Below are 9,492 nucleotides of genomic sequence, written 5' to 3'. Positions count from 1 at the left end.
GGATGTTTGTCAGGTCTATGGGCAGAAGAAGCCTACATCATCGTCATCATCGTCGTCATCGTCGTCATCATCATCATAGTCGTCGTCGTCGTCATTATCATCACTGAATGTGTGATTAGTGCGGGGAAATATGCCCGGATATTTATCAAGTCAATGGACAGAACAAGCCTACATCATCATTATCATCATCATCGTCATTATCATCATCATCAATGTGTGAATTGTTGGCTGATCAGTATACAAGCTCACACATAATCGCATGAAGTTTCTAATTCTCACCAATGCCTAACATGAGGCACTGCTTTAACCGAATGGATGCATTTTACATTTATCATTTTAAACAGAGCATTGTCATCTTCTAAAAATTATCTCCAACGAGAGCATCATTCACATTTTGTGAAATATCATTCCTCTAGGATATAGCTGTCAGTGTCATTGTGTAGAGATGCACTATTAATGAACGTAAACTTTAGAGTAACTTGTTAACTGTAATCGTGAAAAATATTCGGATCCTTACAAAGCGGCCTCGCAGTTTTCACGCTGTACTGTGTACGTGTAATAGTCTTTTATTTGTTCCCTGCTTCTGCAGAACTCATATAACCTAAACAAGGGCTACAATAAAAATAAACGTGTTCTTATACGTTGTATATGTCAGGCGTGCATCAGAAATGTACACGTCATCAATTAAATCATGCCACAGTGTGACAGCTTATTGAATTGATTGTAAAAAGTTTCCTTCGTTTGTTGTTCGCTTGTAAATACGAAATTAGTTAAACTATGAGTAATAACCCTATTAATCCCATATAATGAAAAGGAAAAGGCAGGTTTTGTTTGGGTCAAGAATAGATCGTTATGCTTCGTGTGGCCTCGGGGCAGTAAGACGATATCTACATCAAACCGTAACTAAGTTCATCCTAGTTAAAGTCGATACCACGCCTGTTTGAGAAACAAAACTAATGAGTCCTTCATACGATCCGATTTCTTTAACAGATCGAACAATTATCTCGACTCGGAACGGTTACTATGGATGTTCAAATATTATAATCATATTGTTGACTTTCGGAACTTGATATTTAAGATAAATTGGTACTTTGTTATATTCTGTGAAGGTAATTTTGTCATTTTGTAACTGATTACGGTGAAATTGCATAGTTTACATGATCAAAGAATTTTGGTAATGCTATTATCAAAATTTTGGTTTATTTTCTGCAATTTGAATATCATATGTAAAATGAGAACAATGGAAGTAATACATTCACTGAAGTAATACATTCACTCAGCCAAATCGTTTTTACAATTTACATATCTATAATCATTTTTTAAAGTATATTACTGCAACATTTATGATAATAACAAAGTTGTTTGGTTTATTGTTATAAACGTTAAGTTAACTAGCAGCGCGTGATCGGCAAAGTGTAATATTCGAATCAATTTCTTCCAATAACATGTTAAAAGATATAAATTTTCTGTTCATAATTCAATTTATATCGAAAGTAATATTTTACTCTCATAATTAAAGTTTATACTTGTTTTGTGGTTGCAAATCTATTACAGACAGTACTTTGGAATATTGACTTTTTAATTCTCACTACTATTTCCCTGTTCACATCGAGGAAATTGCCATTGCCAATATAAACAAGCCGTCACTAATAACAGAATAACGAATCAGTCCTATTCTTCACAGATAGGCGCGAATATTATGTGTAAATTTATGAGCATGTACTTTCACCTTGTTTATGTGTTGGTTTTTCTATTATTATTATCATCATCTTGTTTATCAACTGTCAATGAAATCCAATATAACTGCAGCCAAGCTTGTTTCTTCGCTGTCAATTTCGGGAAATATTGTAGCTAAATTATTCCCCAGCTGCGCGTTTGGTGTGCGTGGTCAACACGCACGTGCTAATTAGTTCCAACAGTGGTCAGCGTCTGACCAAGTGTATCAGCACAGGCACTGGTCGTCCCGCAGCGGAGACAGGGAACCTGTCAAAGTTTTTATTTCTCACATAAGTGTGAACAGTTCGGCAGCGGTATTGACAAGGTGTCTATTTCACTGAATACATTTCATTGTGTGACCACGTGCGTCTGTTTGGAACATTACTTATGAAATAGTCGATTACTTGCGACACCTTTTTACGTATGGTGTAACATTACATACATTTATACGTGTCATATGTACTTTACCAAGTTTGTTCTGTGAAATATACTGGACAAAAATAGTTAGGGATATATGTAAATTTTGAAATTCTGAATAATGATCTATTTATTCATTGACATACTGATAAAATATCAATCATAAAAATACCAATATCCCTAACTTATTTTGTCCAGTATAGCTTTACACCGTCAGTCTGTTGAAACCTAAAATAATATAACACATGACAGAACCATGGGAAGTTGTATCATTACTTAATAAATCATAAATTCTATCTATCTGATTTAACATTTGAAAGCCACCTCAGCATATGTTCAGGTGCGTGCACTTCAGTTTGTTACAGATGTATTTATTGGTAAACTTTAATCAAACTATAACAACTATAGTCATAGGTTGATATGTTCACAGGTAGTTAAAACATTTGTCTAGGTAATGTGCACATGCCGTATGAATAAAGGAAACAAGATTAAATCCGGTGATGTATTATTGATATGTACATGGCTGAAATCGACATCCCACGTTCAAGTCAGTGGTAATCACGTGCATACGTTTATTGATTTTGTAAACAGTCTGTACTTGGTTGAAAACTGACTAACTAACTGACGTGGCCGTGCAAACAAACAAACCAGCACAAATAAACTGTGAGGTAAAAGAAAGCATACTGACTTTGTTGTTCATGTAACTGCAAACTGAACAGAACTGTTTTTAAATTTGATTGTGTCTATTTAACCATCACTCAATGCTGCAACAGTTTGTAAAAAACTAAACTGTGGCTGGGTATTTCTGTGCAAAAAGTAAACTGTGGCTGGGTATTTATGTGTACAAAGTAAACTGTGGCTGGGTATTTATGTGTACAAAGTAAACTGTGGCTGGGTATTTCTGTGTAAAAAGTAAACTGTGGCTGGGTATTTCTGTGTAAAAAGTAAACTGTGGCTGGGTATTTCTGTGTAAAAAAGTAAACTGTGGCTGGGTATTTCTGTGTAAAAAGTAAACTGCGGCTTGGTATTTCTGTGCAAAAAAGTAAACCGTGGCTGTGTATTTCTGTGTAAAAACAAACTGGTTCAAAGGAGTCTAGGATAAGAATGAATTTGCAACCACATGATATCTGTCATGCTGGAAATCTAAATGTCTGCCGATAAAAGCAAACAGATTGATTCACAAAGATGCAATGTCAAAGATATCCCAAATGCAGTTGCGTATAATGGTAATATTTTCTTCAATTCTAAAAGTTTTAAATCAAACTTGTAGAAGTATTCAACATTGCTTGAATGCACTCTCACTAACTTGTGATCTTATAAATTACAATGCAAACATAGGTCTAAAACAGCTGAGATACAATTTCTGTTGCTTTTCTTTTCACTCAATCTCACTATTTTTATGCAATATTCTTATAAAAATTCAAATACAAACAATTAAAGTGACCTGTGATTTGAAAACAACTCTCCGGAACTAACATCTTCTGTTGCATATGTTATGTATTTCTTCTGACCGCAAGAGGAGATTAGATAACAATAGGTAAGATCTATCTTTCACGTGCAAGGAAAATGGCGGTGAATATGAATGCATTGGCAATTTTTAAACTCTAACTACCAAATATCTATTCCTCTTCCTTGTTAAAATGTAGCCACTCATTCAAGTATGAGCAGGAATAAACATTGTCGCCTGTATAGGCGCATCAACCATTAATGTTAGACTCCGTCACTGTCACAGATATAATATTGTCAATTTCGTTTAATCAGTCTTTAACCGAAACTTTAATTGAAACCAGCGTTGTGGTATAAGGTGAAGAATGTTTCTGTAAATAGCATTGTATTAATAGTTAAACATAGGCAAAACCATTACATCCGACAAACGAACCCTCAAATGATAAACCACTTCATTCTACCCGACACGTGTCATTGCACAATATCAACCGATTTCTTTTAAATACACAAAAAGATTTATATTTCAAAGCAAACTTTTGATGCTTGTCTATTTCAAGTACATTAAAGAACCACTGATTCAATACTTTAATACCTTTGAATAATTCAGTTTCCGAAAGGAGTAACAACAAGCTGTGAGATTTCTCAATGAAACGCTTCTCCGATAACGAAAGACCAACCACCTGCTTGTCGATTTCAGTTTAGTCAATGTAGATTTCACCCGTACAGAAGGTTTCAATTTCAACGTACACACATCATGCAAAACCTCAAAAAATATCAAGTTTTATTTTTCCCATTCAAAGTTTGCCATTTCGCGGTTCTACAATAGTCAGCGGCACGGAATGGCCTTAAAAACGGATACCGAAGCCCCACAGTGAAGGGGAGATCCCCTCGCGCAAGCTACAATTAAAAAACAGGACATAATATGACTTTACCTGAGTGAGACGGCCCAGTCAAACTCGTCGAGCCGCGAGCAGTAAGAGCCAAATATCCAAGCCAACTGATTTTAGCTGCTGCAGCGCCAATACGAACCAACCCTCCGTTAGAAGGTAACAAACTTTACTTCATTATTGCCTTTTCGTATTAGACGCAGTAAAGTTTATTTGATATCTGTAAGTTAGAACAAAGAAGCTGGAACGAGAAAATACGATATCAGCTTAACGCGAAGCTAAACATAAATAACTCGCCTGTCGTGTTTAGAGAGCTCGCCTTTATTATTTAGCCACCGAGACCTGATACTAAGGGGGAAGATTCAGTTTTCGTCCATACAATTATATTGAGTCTGTCTCTGAGAGTGGGACTGTCTTGAGCCCACCGTTTTATACCGTGGTTCCCATCGACGCGTCTCCCGGCACAGTTTCAAGGAAACCCCGAGGATCGGCTTAGATCATAGACCCACGACCGTCGACTGGCATATTTTAGTGAGATAAAGAGCGTAATCTGACAAACTCGATCTGAGGAGCATGTTATCGAAGTTCAGACATTGTAACTGACGGAAAGGAGCTTTAATGAACGTTTGTCAGTTCTCAACAGAACTAAGATATTCTGACGAACGCCAGACTGGCCTATTTGACTAAACCTGATCCCTGCTCGGTTGTACAAATTAACAGAAATTACAACTGTCTACTAACCCTGAATGTAGATTAGTCAGAGGGGTGGTTCTCAAGCGTGTGCGTCCGATTTATGTAATCATCTCTTGTCTTGTCCATGCTTTGCTCTGCCATGTAGATAGTGTTCATTTTTTAAATCGCTCCCTGGTGGGTTGGGGAAATTGAGAAAATCGAGAGCGAGCGTCCACGGTGGCCTGAAGACTGCTCGCCTCAAGTAATTGCTGGAAATTTACTAAATACTTGTTTCAAATGGAAACTTCTCAAATTTCTTTGCATCCCTCTTGCCAACGCAGATGGATTTCGAGAAAAGCGTTATTTTTGCTGTAAGTGCGAGAGAAGCCTGCTGTATTTGTTTGACAACCCAAAACACCATAAAAGCTGTAATCTAAATAGTCTACATCAGATGGTTGTGTTTTTAAAGAGATTTTTTCAACAGAGCCGCAGGAGTGAACATAAAATAGCCATTTTATTTGGATGCTACATTTGAGGCGCAGTGAGTGTGTTAAAACCTTGTTGTAGCCCTTGATTTACGCTTTGTTTTCATTACTCGATTTTTCGGGAAACTTTTTTAGGCCAACTCACTTCTCGATTTGACACACTCCTCAATCACCAGTTTCATTTACGAAAAAAGCATGTGATGGAAATCTTTTAAAATAATCTCAGCTGAACTATTTATTTATTCCATTGTGGCACGCAAAACTCCTGCGTTCGGTGGAGGGAGAGAAAAAAACTGCTTGACTTTCCTTTTTATTCAAATTGATTTTCTTCAAACTGTAGTTCTTCCTAGACATTCCTTTTTCACATGCTGGTAATTGATAGTATCCAGCATATTCATCAACGATGATATATTTCCATGAACTGATCTCATGGTGTTGACTGATGCAAAACGTTCCCCCAAAACACTTATCAACTGCAGAGATGCATTGTACATTTCATTGATACCTTGTACATTTCATTGACACGTTGTACATTTCACTGATGCAAAACACTTCTCAACTGAACTGATAGATTGAAAATTTCATTGATACCTTGTACATTTCATTGACACATTGTACATTTCACTGATGCAAAACACTTATCAACTGAACTGATAGATTGAACATTTCACTGATACATTGTACATTTCATTGACACATTGTACATTTCACTGACACATTGTACATTTCACTGACACATTGTACATTTCACTGATACATTGTACATTTCACTGAAACTTTGTACATTTCACGGATACATTGTACATTTCATTGACACATTGTACATTTCACAGATACATTGCACATTTCACTGATACATTGTACATTTCATTGACACATTGTACATTTCACTGACACATTGTACATTTCACTGATACATTGTACATCTCATTCATACATTGTACATTTCACTCATACATTGTACATTTCACAAATACAGCGTGAAGGCAATTTGCATGATTTTAATTAACATTTGTCATAGGCAATTACTGTAGATATGTACCAATAAATCATGCATGCATGGCCATGGACAGAAAGATTTTTTTTAAATGTATTCTCTTCCATCTGTTTTTTACCAAGACCTTTCAACCAAAACCAACATCTAACCCATTCCAACCAGCAGTACCCATTTAAATGTTATTTCAGTGTATGTGTCTACAATGTATACTTAGGGAACTTGTACATAAATAAGTATTCATTCGTTGCATTGTTAAGTATCATAAGTATGACTGAGCACTTCATGGTTTGAAAACTTTGTCAATTTCACACTGGCTGTCACACATAGCTTCTAAAGCCGGCTATCAATCACGTGTCGTATGCACGTTTCACCTTTGTTTACACAATGGTACTCTGGTGAAAATGATCGTTCATTGAACAGAACACATAATAGGAACAATGATGAAATTCTATTGACATAAGTTTTTAGAATAATGGATACATATCAGTATGTTTATTCAGTGACAGCGTTTAAGGGTGTATGATTTCACAGTTGATTAAGCAATGCATTGCAATGGTCAACTGTAAACATACGCTTTGTTTAAAGCAGTTAAGTGTGTGTATTTCCAATTTTATTGCAAAAAATAATAAATGTCTATATTAATATATATGTGTTATATTTATATATGTTATTCCACGTGAAGAATAGGTCATGAAATGGTAAGTAACATAGATCAAATCGATAAGTGGTTCTTGTATCTGATAATGAAATGTTATCGACATGTCTTCGTAGTGATTGCTGTTGATCGCCCAGCTGAACACGTCGAAGCGAATATCACTTTCGATCAAAATTACACCTGGCTTTCGGCGCCTTTGATCTTTCACCTGGACACACAAGCACTTGCATATTTTCTCAAATTGTTCACTCAGTTAAACGTATTTATTTATTAATATTCTGTTCTCTTCGAAGTCTCTTCTTTAATTTGAAGTCTTGCGGATATGTGCCAGAGTGACATAAGTAATGCAACAACCTGGAATATGTTCCTCGACGCTCTCGGTAAACGTATAGCAGTCAAAACATATATCTACACAAAAAACTCTGCGCGCCTAGGAACAAACGAACCACTTACTGAACAGGATATGGGATTTTTTGCTTGCAAACATATGTGCATGCATATTGGCAACGCATGTTTTGTCGATACACATGTCAACGTGTTGACAAATTAGTACCATCAACACAGCTGCTTCGTCATTACACATGAGTACCATTCTTGTGAAGAGGAGAGCATTTATTGGCACTGGTAGCCTGTGCCGGCAACACCTCCAGAGTTGCAGTCATGTAATGGGTGCATACTATTCATATACAAATATGCCCTCCAAGAACAGCGGCAATACAGTTTTGATGTCTTTTCTCTGTGTTTCGACGACTTGCTGAGCGTGATGTGGTGTTTCCGGATATTTCGGAGACTTTTGTGGATGTCACGTGACGTTTCTGGATGTATTGAGGTTCTTTTGTAGACGCAATGTGATGTTTTATGTTTTGGAGACGCTCGGGGCGTGATGTGACGTTTGTGAATGTATCAAGATGTGTGATGTGACGTTTCTAGATGCATTAAGATGACTTTTGCAAACGTGATGTGCTAAGATGAATTTAGAGATATGATGAAATGTTTGAGGGACTTTCTAACATGATGTGACGTTTCTGGATATTCTGGGGACTTGCTGGAAATGATGTGACGTTTCCCGATGTTTAGAAAACTTTCTAGACATGATCTGACGTTTTTCGATGTTCTGGGGACTTTCAAGACATGATGTGAAGTATCCGGGTGTTCTCGGTACTTTCAAGACATGATGTAACATTTTCGGGTGTTCTAGGGACTTTCTAGAAATGACGTGACGTTTCTCGATCTTTGGGAGCCTTTCTAGACATGATGTGACGTTTCTCCTGGATGCTTGGGAACCTTTCTAGACATGATGTGACGTTTCTCGATGTTCTGGGGACTTTCTAGAAATTATGTGACGTTTCCCAGTGTTCGGGGGCTGTTCCAGAGTGCTGTGAGTTTTTTTGGTGTTTGGTGGACTTTCTTGAAGCGTTGTGATCTTGTCCGATGTTTGGCGGGATTTCGTGTGTGTGTGTGTGTGCGTGCGTGCGTGCGTGCTTGCGTGCGCGCGCACACTTAGAGATTTAGGGATGATGGCAGTTTTCTTGGTGTTCGAGAGATTTTCTGGACGCGATCTGACGATTCTTAGCGTGCTGTTGTGTTTTTCTTTACTTGGTTTGGATATTTTGTTTTTATTTTTCTTGTATATTTCTCTGAGGAGGGAGGTGTCTAACAGTTATATATGTATCTAGCTGTGATGTGGACATCTGCGTGTGATGGGCATATCAGGCTGTTGTGGGCGTACCTTGCTGTGGTCGACGTATCAACCAGTGACAGACGTTTCTTGCTGTGGTGGACGTATCTAACTGTGATAGAAATCTATAACGGTGATGGGGATATCTATCTGTGATGAACGTATCTAGCTGTGGTGGGCTTATCTAGCTGTGATGGGCGTGTCTAGCTGTGGTGGGCTTATCTAGCTGTGATGGGCGTGTCTAGCTGTGGTGGGCTTATGTAGCTGTGATGGGCGTGTCTAGCTGTGGTGGGCTTATGTAGCTGTGATGAACGTATCTAGCTGTGGTGGGCTTAGCTGTGATGAACGTATCTAGCTGTGTTGGGCTTATGTAGCTGTGATGAACGTATCTAGCTGTGGTGGGCGTATGTAGCTGTGATGAACGTATCTAGCTGTGGTGGGCTTATGTAGCTGTGATGAACGTATCTAGCTGTGGTGGGCTTATGTAGCTGTGATGAACGTATCTAGCTGTGGTGGGCTTATGTAGCTGTGGTGGACGT

General features: G+C 37.7%; 1 protein-coding gene across 1 annotated transcript in view; it reads left to right on the top strand.

Annotated features, from left to right (window-relative positions):
* Nucleotides 1-4,560: 4,560 nt before the first annotated feature.
* The window catches only part of LOC124255295 (homeobox protein six1a-like), a 76,597-nt gene continuing 71,665 nt past the window's right edge, over nt 4,561-9,492 (top strand). The window contains exon 1 of the mRNA XM_046689168.1: nt 4,561-4,625. The gene's annotated coding sequence lies outside the window, so the exon portion shown is untranslated. The remainder of the gene's footprint in view (nt 4,626-9,492) is intronic.

The sequence above is a fragment of the Haliotis rubra genome, unplaced genomic scaffold (genome assembly GCF_003918875.1).
Source record: "Haliotis rubra isolate DU_JTF1 unplaced genomic scaffold, ASM391887v1 Scf6, whole genome shotgun sequence".
Taxonomy (NCBI): domain Eukaryota; kingdom Metazoa; phylum Mollusca; class Gastropoda; order Lepetellida; family Haliotidae; genus Haliotis; species Haliotis rubra.
Note: the sequence above shows the minus strand (reverse complement) of the source record. Positions and strands in the feature narration are given on the sequence as shown.